Source organism: Girardinichthys multiradiatus, chromosome 15 (genome assembly GCF_021462225.1).
Source record: "Girardinichthys multiradiatus isolate DD_20200921_A chromosome 15, DD_fGirMul_XY1, whole genome shotgun sequence".
NCBI classification, from domain to species: domain Eukaryota; kingdom Metazoa; phylum Chordata; class Actinopteri; order Cyprinodontiformes; family Goodeidae; genus Girardinichthys; species Girardinichthys multiradiatus.
Genome location: NC_061808.1, coordinates 32,570,347 through 32,587,066, shown reverse-complemented (window position 1 = coordinate 32,587,066; position 16,720 = coordinate 32,570,347). Strand labels below are relative to the sequence as shown.

General features: G+C 39.6%; 1 pseudogene; it reads right to left on the bottom strand.

The window, feature by feature from the left end:
- Window positions 1-14,922: 14,922 nt before the first annotated feature.
- On the bottom strand, window positions 14,923-16,346 carry LOC124881837 (annotated as a pseudogene).
- Window positions 16,347-16,720: the final 374 nt, after the last annotated feature.

Sequence of the window (16,720 nt, the reverse complement as noted above, 5' to 3'; positions counted from 1 at the left end):
CTGACAACCTCCAAGCTGCCCGCATAAACTCAGTGCCTACACATGATGGCCTCGGGGCTGCTCATCTGCACTGAGCTTTTGTTTGTCTTTCATTTTCTTTATCAGAGACTCACTTCTATAGGGGAAATTTACAGCCAAAATTCAAGAGCGCATATTTTCTGTATAAGAGCAGGATTCCATTCTGCTTGTACTCAAATTTGGTAATGTTTGTGCTCAAAACGTCTGCTAGCATTCAAAACTCGTGCTTCTATTTATTTCAAATATATTCTGTTCTCCTTCAAATCATTGATTTCGCGATCAAATTTGAACAGATATTTTCTCCGCCTGCTTGACTCCTCACACGCAAAGTTGCAATCTGCACAGATTAAGAATGCGCTCACAAATCTACCTTCTCTGCTTGTGGATTTTTTGCTCTCTCTCGGATTGAAGCGATACCAACGCTGTTGGACCACTTGTTTGCTGAGTATTGGATTATCTGCAAGTTGTTGGACGTCACTGTGCCCCTCCAATGGCATCGGCCATTTTGTACCCAGGACAGCCCGCTCCTACATATCCCATCGAGCATTGCGACTGATATGACTGGGCGTCCCCAGTCTGACGTCACAGGGTGCTATATAGGAGGCGCCCATGTTTGAAAAGTCGCCTTCTGCTAGAAATCATCTGGTGATTGAAGCGCGTCACTTTAAGAGAAGAATTCTGTGCAGAGTTCATTCATTCTCTCTCATTGGACAACGAACCATTCATAACTGAAGTCTGTGGACTAAGAAGGCCAGAGATTTCACTTTGCCGATCGAAGACGTGAGTTAACACGTAACTGGAGACACGGAGTTTCGGAGAGACGAACCGCTACCGTGTTTCATTTTCAAGTCGACTTTGATGGTCAGATCATATTTTTCCTTTTTGTCAAGAAGACCAAAGGACAAAGACTGACCGTTCCCCTGAAGTTAATTGTGGACGCACATTAACTTAATCCCACTTTTCCTCGCTCGAATTCCCTCATTCGGAAGAAGACGACACAAGTAAAACCCATTTGTTTTTATTTCTTTATTAGAAGGCCTGGGCAGGGTCAGAGGTTGTAGAAGCGATCAGAATTGCTGGTTAGGATCTCATGTGTTCTGAATAATATGTACATGTAACCTTGCTTGTTGAAACTTTGATGTGTTATGTAATATCGGGATCCGCCGTGTCCCCCAGAGCTGTTTGTGTTTACTATCTGAACGCGGGTGCGTTGCAAGACTGGACTGTTAAAACAACCTCATGGTAAAATTCTCCATTTTACCTTTGTCTTCAATCTCACTGTGCTAACTTGCCGCCAAAAGTTATCAATCCTTTGTGGTCAGGAGTTAGGGGGAAGTTTTATGATCAGAAGACCATAAGGACAGTCGGAGCTGCGCTCCAACCCCCACCACTCGCCACCACTCATATCCCCCTCTCCCTTCGTCTGTAGTGCCATAAACTGCTGGTTGACTCAATACATACCCACTACCGTTTGTTGATTTTGCTTATTTAGATGTGTTACCCCTGTGTTTGTAGAAGTGTGCATGTTGAGTAGGTGAAAATTAATAAATATTCAGATAGATAAAGAGAGAGCGTTTGGGGTTTCATTGTGTGCAAAAAGTGATGTGCCAGTCAAAATAAGGTTCAAGTTCCACACGTTTCAGCAGAAACGGTCGATTAAACAGTGACATCTCCGGCAATAGTTATTAATTATTACGGAGTATTTAACGGTTGTAATTGTCAGAGGCGTTGAGCCACAATTACAACACCAGAAACATCTCTGGTCTCGATTCGTAAATGAGGATTTATGGTTAAGAAATTGATTTTGTCAGATTATGATTTGTAATTATAATTATTGATCAAGATTATTCAATCAATAATCATACTCCCAACAACGTCATTCCAGCCAATAGAATGACAGTGTACAACAGTGAGGTCACAGTCTTAGTTGGGGTGTGCTTGTTTTTCCTCCTAATGGGTTTGCTTGTGTGGCTGCAGTAGATCGCTACATCTCCTCTTCCGGCACTGCCAACAGCATGTAGGGAAAAACAACCTCAGCTCTCTGCTCCCTGTTACATTTATCAGGGAGTCCTGAGAGATGTACTAAAGACTACCCATTTGTTTTTGTCAGTTCAGTAGTTTTGTAGCTGGTCAAAACTTATAGAGAAGGATTTTTGCCGAATGAGCTGCGATCGTTAATTTTGCATTGATTTACATGAGAAAGCAAATCTATTGTCACTAAATATCTTCTAAACCCATCTTGAACAGCTGTTCATTTAACTGACACTTTTTTAGGTTATAATTTGTTATTGCTGAAAATACATAGTAAGAAAGATGTGGCAAAGAAAGTTTGTTAAGTTTTAAGCCCAGAAACTATATGTTGATGATGTTCCCCATTAAAATAGATCTAATTTATTTTTATTGGGTTTATATATTTTCTTAATATTTAACAAGCAGGGGGCACCATATTAACTACATAAATGTATTACATAGACTAGGATTGTCAGAATGTACAAAATTTGTTAATCTGGGGTCTTCATGAAACAGAAAAATATTTAAAGGTCAGCAGCACAGAAACATCTCAGGGGACTGTGCTCTCACCATTCCTTTTCACTCTGTACACGTCAGACTTCCAGTACAAGACAGACTGGTGTCATCTGCAGAAATACTCGGATGATTCTGCAGTCGTGGGGTGGATCAGAGAAGGACAAGAAACTGAGTACGGAGAGCTGGTGGACCGCTTTGTGGCATGGTGTGGAAACAATCATCTCATCTTGAACGTAAATAGAACAAAGGAGATGATTGTAGATTTTAAGAGAAACAAGAATAGGTCAAACACTATTTCCATCATGGGAGAAGAAGACGAGGTGGTGGAGGAGTATAAATACCTTGGTGTTCACCTGGACAACAGACTGGGGTGCAGATGCAACTGTGAAGCCGTCTACAAGAAGGGACATAGCAGGCTATACTTCTTGAGGAAGCTTAGGTCCTTTGGTGTTTGAAGAAAGATGCTGCATATTTTCTATAAGTCTGTTGTGAAGAGTGTGATCTCTTCTGCCATCATCTGCTGGGATAGCAGCATCAAAGCCAGAGATCAACAAGCTAATAAAGAAGGCTAGCTCTGTTCTGGGGACTCCTCTAGCCTCTTCCATGGCCTGAATGAGGGGAAACGGAGCCGGGGCCTTCCATTTTGTTGAAAGCAGGTGAACTCACCTGCTGCATTTTTGTAGTGCTCAAACCTGATTGGTGTGTCTACAATAAAGCAATCATGTGTTTGCACACCTGATGTGTGTGTTTAATGAACTGGCTCATGGGTGTGGTGATTTGTCAGTCAGTGCTTGGGAATTGCAAGAGACATCATGATATACTTTTGTGTCTAACGTCTACAAGTGTGTTTAGTGTTTCGCAAATCACTGTGTGTATTGCTTTGCAATAACTGGTCTAACTTTGTGTCTATAGTGGTAAGAATCTGGTCCAATGTTTTGCTCTGTAAACTGTAAAGCCTGGAGATAAAGACAAAAAACAGCATTTTTATTTCAAGGAATCCCAGATGAAACTCATATGACAAATTGTATCTTCAAATAATAAAAAGAATAATGGTAAATCCTGCAATTTCCTGACAAATGTATATAATATATGTTAAATGCATTTGACAAGTTGTTTACCAATATGGCACTGATTAGCCAACCAGTTACCTGGAATTATAACTCTACTCAGCACATTGTACAATAAACTGCATTAAAAAAATCTCAGTCTGAGTTAGCTTTATTTTAAAAGGAGGTCTGCTGGTTATGATTTAGGGTTGTTTTGTTTCTGTTTTTTTCTATGTTCTCACAGTTTTTGAATCATGCTTCTGTTTGTTGTTTTTCTGGTCATGCTTTAGTTTTGTCGTCTTGTTCATGTTTTGTCAAGTTTGGTTTTCGGATCTGGTTATGCTTTTGTTTCATGTTTTTCTAGTTTGTTTTGCTCCAGGCATGTTTTGTTCTTCTGTCAATTAAGTTTATTCAGATCACCTGCACCTAGTTAATCTGTCTTCTTGTTTCACCTTGTCACACTCCATTAATACACACCAGTGTCATTCGGCACAGAAACATTTTTCATGCTCAAGTCTTGTTTTCTGATCATGCCATGCCTGTCTCGCCCATTTGTTGTTTTTTTCCTGCCTCCTGCTGTGAGTGAGGTTTTTGTCATTAAATATTTTTTCACTTACCATCACGCTGCCCGCTCGTCTGCATTCCGGGGTCCTATTTCGCAAGCCTTAACACTGCTAGTATCTGTAAAATATTTGGTTTGAAGTTTAAATTACAACTTATTGACTATTATTAAGTTTTCTATAATAAGTTCAAAAACTATATGTTTTGAATGAAATGGAAGTCATGGCACAGAGAAGGGCAGGCAATTAGCTGCTGTTGTCCTCTAGATAAGCAGATTCACACATTAAAGAGTAGAGACATTCATTGCTGTCAAAAATAGCACTTTAATTATTCTATAAAACATTTGTTTAGAAACAAAATATTCAGATGCAACTTCAATCAGTTGGTCTGTTTCTGAGATAGAAAACAACAATAATTCCAGATCCAGACAGCAGCTTCACTGTTAGCTTGATGACTGGTTTGTGGCAGTTTCCAACTTGCAGTTGGCAGCGCTGGAAGAGGAAATGTAGCAATCTACTGCTGCCACACAAGCACACCTACTAGAATAAAAACAAGTGCACTCCAACTATGACTGTGTCTGCTGTACACTGTTTCCTTTGGCTAGGTGATGGTACCGCCCCAATCCCAGCGAGAGCCAAAAAAATCCACAAGCAGAGATGACAGGTTTGCGAGCGCATTTTTGATCTGTGCAGAGAGCAGGTTTGCACGGGAGGAGGAGTCAAGCGAGAGAAGAAAATATCTGTTCAAGGAGCATCAAATCTGAGCACGGAAACAAGATTTGAAAGAGAACAGAATATATTTGAAAGAAAGCAGAAGTTTTAAGTGCAAGCATTACAAGTTTGAGAACAAGCAGAAGGAAATCCTGCTCTTAAATTGGAAATATATGTGCTCTTGATTTTGGTGGTAAATTTTCCCCATACATTTCGCCCACCGGATTTAGGGTTTGTGTTTGATTCTTGTTGCATACTGTGTTCCTTGTTGTCTCCCAGGCCTTTTTCAGCCTTTTTTCAGCTTTCCTTCACCTCAAACATTTCAATCTGTGCTCAAAACTGAACAATGCTGTCAAATCGCGCCCCGATTCAATCAAAATTAAAAACACTACTGAGCAGTCTCTAAACGCTACATAGAAAAATTTAAAATACAATGCTCAGGACATTAAGTTGCAGAGAGAAATGTTTATTATTCACTGTAGGCTAAAAGCATGTTGCAAAACAAAAACAAAAACGTGTATTTAGCACTTGTACATATAAAAAGGGGAAAAAAGTACAAAAAACAGAAATCCTGTGCATTTAGCAATTGTATACAGAATGCCTACATACAAATAAAGTACAAAAATATAAAAATGAGAAGTGCATTACTCAGCCACACCATTATTTCTCCTTACTGGGTCAGGCCAGAGGACTTCATGTACCTCACAGGTCACTTTTTATCTGGCCAGGCATCAGGAAAAAAAAAACCCTGGCATGCCGTATCCAGGCTTCGCACGCCTCACACCTAGGTCACCACAGGCCAGACTACAGGAGATTTACCCTGGTGTGAGGTTGGTGTTCATATATATTCCATCGCCATGAGGAGAAGAATTCTGCATTAGGGTTCAGGAAAGGAAGGCAAAGATTGATTGAACCTTGGTTCATATTGAACCGAACTCTAACCTGGAGGACTCTGAAACCTCACATTGTGCCAAACAACTACACAGATTGGGATGTTCAACCTGCTGCCCTCACAGAGCATCTCACATGTGATTGAGGAAAATGAGGAGCTGGTGGGTATTGTAGGACCCCTGGTTGGCATGATGGTGGACAACCCCACGATTGCTGATGGCAGCACTCAATGTGACATTGCCACCATGCTGTTGATACCCTCAAAATGTCCATGGTCCTCAATGATCTGCTGAATTTCACACAGTTTAATGGGGTTGTTCTCAAGGACCATATCAGTAACTGAGTCTCTTGTTGTGGGGACTCTTGCTGTCAACAACAATATAAAATCAAAAAGGCAATTACCTGTTCTCTTCTCTAAATCTTTGGATTATGGTGGACACAGTGAATCTACTGATGTTTGGTTGTACCCTTTGTCCGGCCTCCCTTATGCTCATACCATGGACAAGAACATGGTCAATCACAGTAGCTCTTAGCTACTGTCTATTTGTTATTTCACTTGCATTTTGTTCAGTGTGTACTACTCTTACCCACCACACATAAGCATTATCTTCTTGAAATGATTGAAGCTGTGTGATTTGGCTTTCAGAATTTAAATTGGATCTTATTATTTTACCATTTGGGAAGATTACATATAGTTGTGGGCACAAACTACAGTTGCATGTAAAGTGGCTATTAGATCTCTGGCTAAATGATTTCAGGGACATTGTTTCTGGATAAGGAACTCATGCATGAAAATTCAAAAATTTTCATCAAGGACAATTTGGCATTTAACTGGTGTGGAAAATGACTTGTTTGTTTTTCTCCAGAAAATCCCATTAACTCAGTGAATTTTGGAGAAGTTGGAAGATCTACATTTAGAGTACTATAACTGGTGCCAGTGTCCACCATAAACGGATAAAGTCGATTATTGTATCTAACACTAGAGCAGGGAATTCCTTTACACTAAAAAGAGAGTTGATCCAACTTAAATTAATTGCTTCAATTGATATCAAGTAATTGAACTAAGTTTATCCAAGTTAATTTATTAAGTTTGTTCAATGTAAAGATTTAAGTTAGACTGACTTAAATCTTTTGGTTTCTTTCAAATAAAGAATTCAAAAACCTCTGACTTTGAATTTTATGGAAACTCAACTCAAAAAATCTAGTTGTTTCAAAACCAAAAACAGAATAATCCAAAAGTACATTATCACTCATACTATATTAAAATACAACTTGAATGTAAATCATCTTAAATATGTGTTTTAGCATGTTATTTTAGTTTTTCTAATAGACTTAAAATACTTTCATGGTAATCAGAAATTCAAGTTAGCTAAAAAAAGAATTCTCCATTGCCTAAAAGAAACATTTGAAATTTTATTGTGAAAACATCACAAATTCATGAAGAGTTTTACATTTCTTTTGAAACTTCCATCCATTTTGTATAGTGGGTCATGGGTGAGCTGGTACCTACCTCCTACAGACTACAGGCAACCAGGTCGCTAGTCCATCGCAGGGCAACACAAAAACACACAACCATTCACACCTAAGGGCTATTTAGAGAGATCAATTAACCTAACAGTCATGTTTTTGGACTGGAAGAAGCCAGAGTACCCGGAGAGAACATGCAAGCTCGGGAGCCGGGAGTCAAACCCATGAATTTCTTGGTGCAAGACAACAGTGCTACCAACTATGCCACCATGCAGCCCTTCTCCTGAAACTTCACAAAGGATATTGCTGTTGTGATTATGAATAAGAATATATTATTTAATATTAATACATTTATATTTTATTAAATAATATTTCGGTTTGTTACGGGTTGTTCTGTGAATACCAACCCAATAAGGTGGGGGCATTAGGACAAAATTGAAAGGGATGAGCCAAACTCTGGCATTGGTATACCTTCAAACAACCATTCACAATGCAAGATCAGATAAAACATTATTTTAATAAAATAATATTTTAAAGAATGATTTGCTGAATAAAACCAACCTTCTGGATGACCAATTCTCAACGGTGTTTAATTAGCTGCCTTTATTTATTAAAATAATATTTAAAGAAATATTATTAAGGAAATAGTAAACTAATATTTAAGGAAACATTCTGAATAAGAACCAAATTTTTCTGGAGAAATGGGGCTTAATGGTGTTTAATTAGCTGCCTTTATTAATAAAAATAATATTTAGGGAAATATTATGTCCTAGATTGAAAACTAACAACCTTTTTGAGTAAATGATCTTTAGCTGACTAAATAGGCAAGCACGTGGTCTGAGCTGTTAGCAGTTGGGGCAAACAAAAGAAGCTTATAGCTTATCGTCAGAATCAGATGATGGCAGGAGAGATCACACTCTCCACAACAGACTTATAGAAGATATGCAGCATCTTGCTGCAAACACCAAAGGACCGAAGCTTCCTCAAGAAATGCAGTCTGCTCTGTCCCTTCTTGTAGATGGCTTCACAGTTGCATCTCCACTCCAGTCTGTTGTCATGGTGAACACCGATGTATTTATACTCCTCCACCACCTCCACCTCTTCTCCCATGATGGAAATAGTTTTTGACTTATTCATGTTTCTCTTAAAATCTACAATCATCTCCTTTGTTTTAGTCACGTTCAAAATGAGATGATTGTTTCCACACCATGCCACAAAGTGTTCCACCACCTTCCTGTACTCAGCTTCTTGTCCATCTCTGATCCATCCCACAACTGCATAATCATTCAAGTATTTCTGCAGATGACAGGAGTCTGTCTTATACTGGAAGTCTGAGATGTACATAGTGAAAAGGAATGGTGAGAGCACAGTCCCCTGTGGTGCTCCTGTGCTGCTGACTACCTGGTCTCAGAATCTGTGGTCTGTTTGTCAGGTAGTCTTTGATCCAGGAGATTGTTGAGGCCTCCGCCTAAGTCTTCTAGAGTTTTTGACAAAGCAAATCAGGTTGGATTGTATTAAATGCACTGGAGAAATCAAAGAACATGATCCTCACAGTGCTACTGGCTTTGTCCAGATGAGAGTGGGTTTGTTGAAGCAGGTGTATGATGGCATCTTCAACTCCAACTCCACAGCGATAAGCAAACTGAAGGGGGTCCTGATGCTGCTTAAAACGGACACCATGCTCCCAAGGTGGACCATGTCCATCTGAGAAGTCAAGCTGGGTAGGTTCATGAAATGGTGGAAGATCATGTTCTAACCTTTGGGGAAGAAAACGAGTTTTCTCAATTAAATGAGAGCTTTCAAATGAATGGACTTGTGCATGTGGTGGTGGGTCATGTTGGATTGAGTCACCTGAGAACCATGTGCGTCTCTCCTGGCCCATAGGGGTCGACACAGAGTCAGAAGGAAGAGGTGCAGATCAGTTTGGAAGGCTGCTCCTTCCACCCAGTTGGACCACTTGCACATGCTGAGTCCAGCGCTCGGTCATCTTGGTGGTTGTTCAGTGCAATGTGAGGTGGCAGGACACCACTGGAGACCGTCTGACTTCCAACACTTTTGTTAGGGTCTGCGGAAGTAAGTTAAAAACTTGGACTAAGTTTAGGAAAGGGAGACTCTGTAGGCACTGGATGCCTGTCGTCTGAGTCTGCCTCCTGATGTGGCTGCTGCAGTTGCTGTGAGTGAAAATGGAAATCAGGTACCTGAGAGGTGGGGGTCTGTTCCCACTTTTGGGATTCAACTTTCCTGAGCTCATCTGACTTCAGGTCCTCTAACTATGCTTCAGCTTTCTCCATCCTCTCCTCAGCTTCTGAGAGCTCAAGCTTCACAGCATTCTCTCTTAGAAGGGTCATCCGATGGGCAGTCTGTATCTGGAAATACCTTTAATTTCCAGTTGTGATTTCTGCTGATACAACAAGGTAAACCTACCAACAACATCTGAAATCCAAATCTCCCTAATTGGATTTTCAATTAGGTCAAGTAATTATTTAATATTTTTATCACATGCAGCAAGGTTAAATTGATTTAAAGCATTCCACTCATCTGGAGACAAACAGATGAGATCAGCAACAACCTTCTGCCTCTCCACGTTTGCTGAATTCATAACATAATGGGATTCCACCATTCTGGCAGAACGAGAAGTCCGCTGTTACTCCTGTTCCTGGCTGCGATTTATTTTGAAAGTTCCAGAAAAGTTCTTACTGGCTTTCAATGTTGTAACCCATGGCTGGGGTCCCAACATTGTTTTTCTCTTTAAGTGGGGTTGCGAGTATTTATGAATACTTATTGTTTTTGTCAACATCATTCTAGATTTTGGAAAATTTTTAATAGTTATGTCAAGATATCAAACAGCTCAAACCTCATAATGAAACTTGGCATGGATGTTTAAACGACAAATTACTATGTGACATTTATTTAACCACAAAGAATGCAAAACCTTGTTGAGCCGATTTTTATTCAGACTGGTTATTAGCAGTGATGTTTTGCAACTATAAATTATGATCATAGGGGTCCAACTTGGTTTACATTATGAAAAATTGACTTTTGTCCAGTGTTGCCAAGTCCACTTATTATAAACGAATTTAGGCTTTTTTTTTCTAAAGTTGTTTGCAAATCTCATGAATCGCGGGTGGCAGTCTTTTGGGCTTGTTTTTAAATGTGAAGTTGTTTATTTGGGCTTGACTTTCTTTCCAAGTGAAACCCCTTGATTATCTCTGAGCTCCCCACAATAAAGCAAAACATGATAGGTAGTTTGTCTATTCCACACCCCTGTTTCCTGGTTATCGCGCCGCCTGCCCGAGTTGACCATAGACCCTAAACACATACATGCCAGAGCTCAGAGTGACAGCGGGAGAATGAGTTGCAGTAAGTGGGGAAAATAGCAATGATGTATTGTACTCCAGGTAAATGCAACTGTACCAGGCTTTATGCTAACTTTTACCTATGTAATTTCTGACTACGAACAAAGACGGTTTTACACTGAGCCTGTTGGAATTGACTCATGTGTGAACAGTTTAAAGACATTTATTTATTGACTATGTTTAGTGTCACTTTGCTGTTATGTATGCAAAATGCACTTTTCTTTATATCAGTGTTTAAAAGTAGAAGTTACTCAAAGAATTTAAGTTATTCAAAATTTTCATGGTTAAAGTGTTTAGCATAATTTTCCTGTTGCTTATGCCATAATATTTGTATACATTTATACTGTATATAATTGCCTTCTGTTTTACATAGTGTGGTGGTTGCCCGTTGAGCTTGTTTGGGCTTGTCTTCATAGAGCTGGTTGCTTGTTTCTCTCGCAGGATCTGGCAACACTGCTTTTGTCATGGTTGCATTTTGAGTATCCAGTAGATTAGCTCGGATCCCTGCCAGAAATACAATTTTCATAAGGGTCAGGAAACGTTGATAGGCTAGGATTTGATCCCATGACAGCCTGGGTCAAGGATTACACTTAAACCCCTGTAGCACCAGCACCGCACCCAATGAGGGTAAGATTTTAAAACCAAGTGATTCCATTTTGTTTAAGCAAAAGGCCCGCTTTTATGCATTTTTTACGTCATATCATATATAGACAGTACCTGAGAGACAGCTTCACTGACTGCAGCAGCAGCAGCTCACACTAATGGGCACAGTGGAGTTGCACCAGATTAAATTAGCTTTGTGCTACACATTATAAAGATCCTCCACACATCAACGTCCAGTAAAGCTAACCCTTATAAAACCACTGCCGTATCCATGTTGTAGCATGTCTTTATATAAAGTCAAGTCTGGTGGCCACTGCAACACATGAGCCGCTACCAGGCATTGATGCAGTCTTGCGCTTTCCTACTGTAACTCGAAGACAGTTCTATGAATAAGCTAGTCGCATCAGAATTGCATTTCACCTGCACTTGATCATAATATCTAAATACAGACACCAAATACAATGTTTGTCACTTTATACACATGCAGCTGATGCCGATACTGTGGGGTCTGTCTCAGCCTCGGGCAAAGTTTAAGTCATGACGTCCAACCTAGGATACTAAAGCTACATTTAACTTTACCAGTTTACTTTGACTGAATGTAAAAAAGTTATTTTCAGATGAAAATGTGTGACTTTTAAGTTAATGGAACCCATTAAAATAAGTAAGTCATTACTAAACCAAAGGAATTAAGTAAGATTAATGTAAATAAGTCCCAAACAACAGCTACTGCCTAAAAACTCTTTTTAGAGTGTAACAGAGTTTCCCCTGTAATAGAACCACGGGAGTCCTACTGCTGTGGCATTTGCCTCTGATTTGGTGCTGCATGTATTGGTGGACCCTGGCTGGGTTGAGGATTTTGAGGCAAATGCCCTGGAGCTCTGTAATGGGGTTGTTGAAACGTTTCAGGTGGCAGTAGTGAGTTTTGTGGATAGTTTGGAATTTGTTGGAAATCCTGTGATTTCAAATATTCCCTATTCTGGGATCTAGAATAATTAAAAGCATACCCCTGGCCATTTGGGCAATCTCTACAATGGTGTCCTGCCTGTCCACAGTGCCAACAGTCAATCAGATTCATGGGCAGTTGTGGTCTCCCTCTTCCCCCTCTCATTCCTCCTCTACCTATTCCCCTAAAAGATTGATTTTGGTAAGGAACTTGATTCATTTGGAAGCTGTCTTTGGGGTATGTGCTGGAATTTACAGGAAGGAAGGGGAATGACAACCATCTATGTTTTTTGTTCTTTGTTTTCTTTCTTCTTGTCATTTACTTACTCCCTCGGCTCTCTTGGTTTTCATCTGCTCTATCAATATGGTGGACCAGTGGAGAGTTGGTCCCCAGCCACCAGTTTTAACATTTAATCTCTTACAGTTCCTGCTTGTGCTTTTATAATGGCCTGTTTAAACAGTTTTTGTAGCACTTCAGTAATGGGGCTGGATCCTGTTTGTTCCTCCCATAACTTTAAAATTCTCCCCACATACTCTTCTCCAGATATATGTGCTTTTCTTGTGGTGTCAATTAATCAATTGAAATCTGTTCGCAAAGGGGACATGTTTTACAGTGCTACACATACATTTTGGGCCACTAGCTAATTAGCATCAGCTAAATGCCCTTAAAAAATCTTTTATCCAGGTATGAGTGCCTTTGTGCCTTTGAGTGGCTGGGAGGCAGCTATTCTCCTCCTCCCTTTATCCAGAAGAGACCTATCTAGATACTCATTTTCTGTGCTAGCCATATTTCACGCATACATTCACACCCTCTACCCAACCAGGACCTGCAGCTCGCTATGTCCCCCTGTCCCTGGTCTTTGGAGAGGAATCTAATCTTCCTCTCTGACACCAAAGTTTATTTCACACCACACCTTATGAGGCTTGCCCATAGATCAGTGTACTTCAACTGTCAGTGAGGCTACTTTAATACTGTCTGGTTTCCCCTCATCCACTGCTTCCACAAATTTCCTCTTATTTTCCTATACACACACAAAACAACACTATTTTCTTCTGAATCCTACACTATCTTGCCCTTTTTCTTTCTTTCCCTACCATTCACCCTTAAGTGTTTTAATTAACTTTTCCTACCACCTATTTATTTCCCTGGCTCAAATTTGAGGTTGGTAGCTTTCATACATCAATTCAGTTTTATTTATATAGCGCCAATTCACAACACAAGTCGTCTCAAGGCACTTCACAAAGGGTTTGGAATGGTGTGGGGTTGTTGGGGAGGTTAGAATAAACTACTGAGTGTTTTAGAATGGGCTATGTGTAGGGGTACTAAGTAAAATAATAAACTGATAAAGTTTGCCTTTCTAGAGCCCACTGGTGGCCATTGTTATACTAAAAACCACAAGGATTGGGGGTACCTCTCTCTGTCAGACTGATTATAACCAGTGGAAAAGAAAAGGGGTCACACTGGTAGCAGAAATGGAGGGTGTGTTTGCACTTCAACCATAACTGAGCCGGTTTAGGCTAAACCTGACTCCCCCTTACTCCAACCAAATGGGAGGGAAGAAGGCAGAGGTAAAAATAATTGGAGTTGAGAACTTGTACTTCTAAATAACATTGTCCTTGGCATGTTTGGAGAGCTCCTTATCTTAATAGTGTGAGACCTTTAGCTTACTGACAGATCATGTGACGCTTAGATTCTGGTTGCACCAGAAAAAGTTTCTGTTTTTTCTTTTTCTTTAATTATTGTTTTTTGTATATGTTTCTGATTTTACTTCACCAACCTAGAGTATTTTGTGTATCCATCACATAAAATTAGATTTAAAAAATATTTAAATTACAGGTTGGAATGTAACAAAATAGATGAAAAGCCAAATGTAGAGGGGGGAGATGTCAATACTGTTTCAAGGCACTGTACTTCTACTTGTACTAAAAAAGACATGCTACATACAAATACAAAAGGTGAGTTAGACTTACTGTAATGCATTAAACAGAACATAGTAAGAGTAAAAAACAGTCCCGTATTAAAGAAAGCATTCTCTACCCAGTACTCCATTAACAAAAACATTTTTGACACATTTGTGTTCAGTTATTTGATGTGGATCCAGATTCTAGATTAATTATGACTTTTTTTTTCTTTATTAGAGAAGATGAAAAATGTTTCAACTTGTACCTGCAACATCACATTACCCCTCTGTACTAGTGCTATACTATATTTGTAAAACTTTAAAAAGAGCAGATTTTAAGGAGTCTTTTATGTAGTTTATTAAATTTTCAATTGTTTCAAGACATTCTGTTTGAAGCTTCAAATTTACTGTGAAAAGACAATAGGACTCTGTGGAACACAAAATACATTTTGTCTCCAATTTAGACTAGTATTTGGCTATTCCTTAAAGCATCTAATAAAATGATCATTTCAGTTGCTTTTACAAGTTTAATACACGCCAACATAACTCTAATTAGGCAAGGTACAGCTCTAGCTACAAAATTTTATTGTTATATATTTTTACATCTCTGTCATTTCTTCAAAAAACTTCAGTGCAACTTCAAGTTGACAGAATCTCCCATTAGGATTTTCCCAGAAACAATTATTTTGAAAGCTGATCTGAACCAGCTATAAAAGAAAGCATAGATAAACGGATTCACTGTAGAGTTTGAAATTGAAAGCCAAGAGATTGTTTCAATCACAGGAACTAGTGCTGAGTTTTCTCCTAAATGTTGAAAAGTTAAGAAAAGGAAGAAAGGAGCCCAAAAAAATAGAAAGGCTCCCAGAACAATAGCCAGAGTTTTGGTGGCTTTTCTTTCCATCTTACTGGCACCTGCTCCAGACCTGGTTTGGATGCTTCATGCCTGTCTCTGTGCAACAACAAAGATCTTCAGGTAGATGCAAAGCATTATGAGCACTGGAAGGTAAAATACTGGTAAAGGTCCAACAATGTTTGCTATGATAACAACAATAAAGCACGTCCTCACATTCATCATTGTTTGATCTAGTTTTCACCACACTAATGGCAATAAAAACAGAAAACCCCCAGCTCACAGAAATCATGATGACAACATGACGGTTGATTTTAAATCTGTGGCCCTGTCCCAATACCCACACTAGACCCTATGCCCTCTATGAAGGTGTACTTTGTACAAGTGCATGTAGGGGTTGAAGTGCGCAGGTTACAAGCGTGCAAAATTGGAGAATTGGGACAGTAGGGGTTACGTCATCAACTTGCACCTCTGCACCGTAATTGCAACATCAAAAAGGGCGGGAACCGGCGCTGTTTTCACAGTCTTGCTGCTAAAAAAAACTATTTAAAATGCAACAAGCAATTGTTTTGAGGAGAAGAAAGTGCAGGAAGCGAAGGAGGCTTATACACCAGACTCTCGCCGTGCCAGGGTTTGTTTGAAAGGTAACTTCAGTGTTATGACCTACTGACTGCCCAGACTTACTCTGAACCCAGTGGTATGTTACAATGTTGAGCCTGGAAAACCAGTAAAAAAATATATTTGTCGGCTTGCTGTCTAAAGTTTACAGAGTTCTTATTATTCTGATTTGATGGCTGATTACGTTGACGGTTGTGATTGCTTTTGCTCAGAACTTCATCTGCAGCAGTGAATTGTGGGTAATATACTTTGGCGAAGTCTCCTTAGATGCGGGCTTCACCGAAGGGTGGATGGGGGACACAAAGGGGGCGGGGCTAAGGACCACTCTGGAGAATTGGGACACACTACGCACTCGAACCCATCAACGGGAACGCGCAATTCAGGGACACAAGGGTGGGAGTGTGAGTATTGGGACAGGGCCTATATGTTAGAGGCTAACACACTGCGTAATACCTATCAACAGAAATGCAACACAGGTGCATAATAGAGCATGTGCTAAACAATACATCAAAGCTGTCTCTTATATTGCAAAATAAACTTACATTGTACATACATGAACTGGGAGAAAAAAGCATGCTGAGAGGAAAAATTGACATCCCAACCAGCATGTCAGCCACAGCCAAAGACAGAATGAGAGTGTTGGTCGGAGTGTGCAGCTGTTTAAAGTAGATTACAGAAATTATAACAAAAAGGTTTCCACACACAGTGACAATAGACAAAAGTGTTAGAAAACCATATAGCAGTACACATACAGTTGTATAGGAAGTGGTTAGTTTATAACTAAAATAATTCATCTCAAAGCAGGCATGAAATTCAATGACAACGCGAGTCCTATTCACTGTAACGTCTGTGCCCATGATATGAAACAAATCAGAATTAATTCACATTAAAAAAGAGAACATTAGAGATATTGTAATAACACAGTATTTTAGAAAGCCACCAGGTACAGGCTGAGCAATGTGTCTGTGTATTTTCTGATCAACTCTCAGCCTTTAAGAGCACAGGAGCTGTGTGCTCTAGGCTACATCGGCCTCTGTGTATTAAGGTTTATTATCTTCTCATTGACCTCTTATGGGATTTGCAAATGTTGTCCAATAAGAAGTATCACGGTAAAAATCATCATGGAACAACTTTTGCCAAGTCAAAGTATTTATCCATAAAATCCACTGACTGGATGGATGGATGGATGGATGGATGGATGGATGGATAATACAACAATAAAACCACTTGG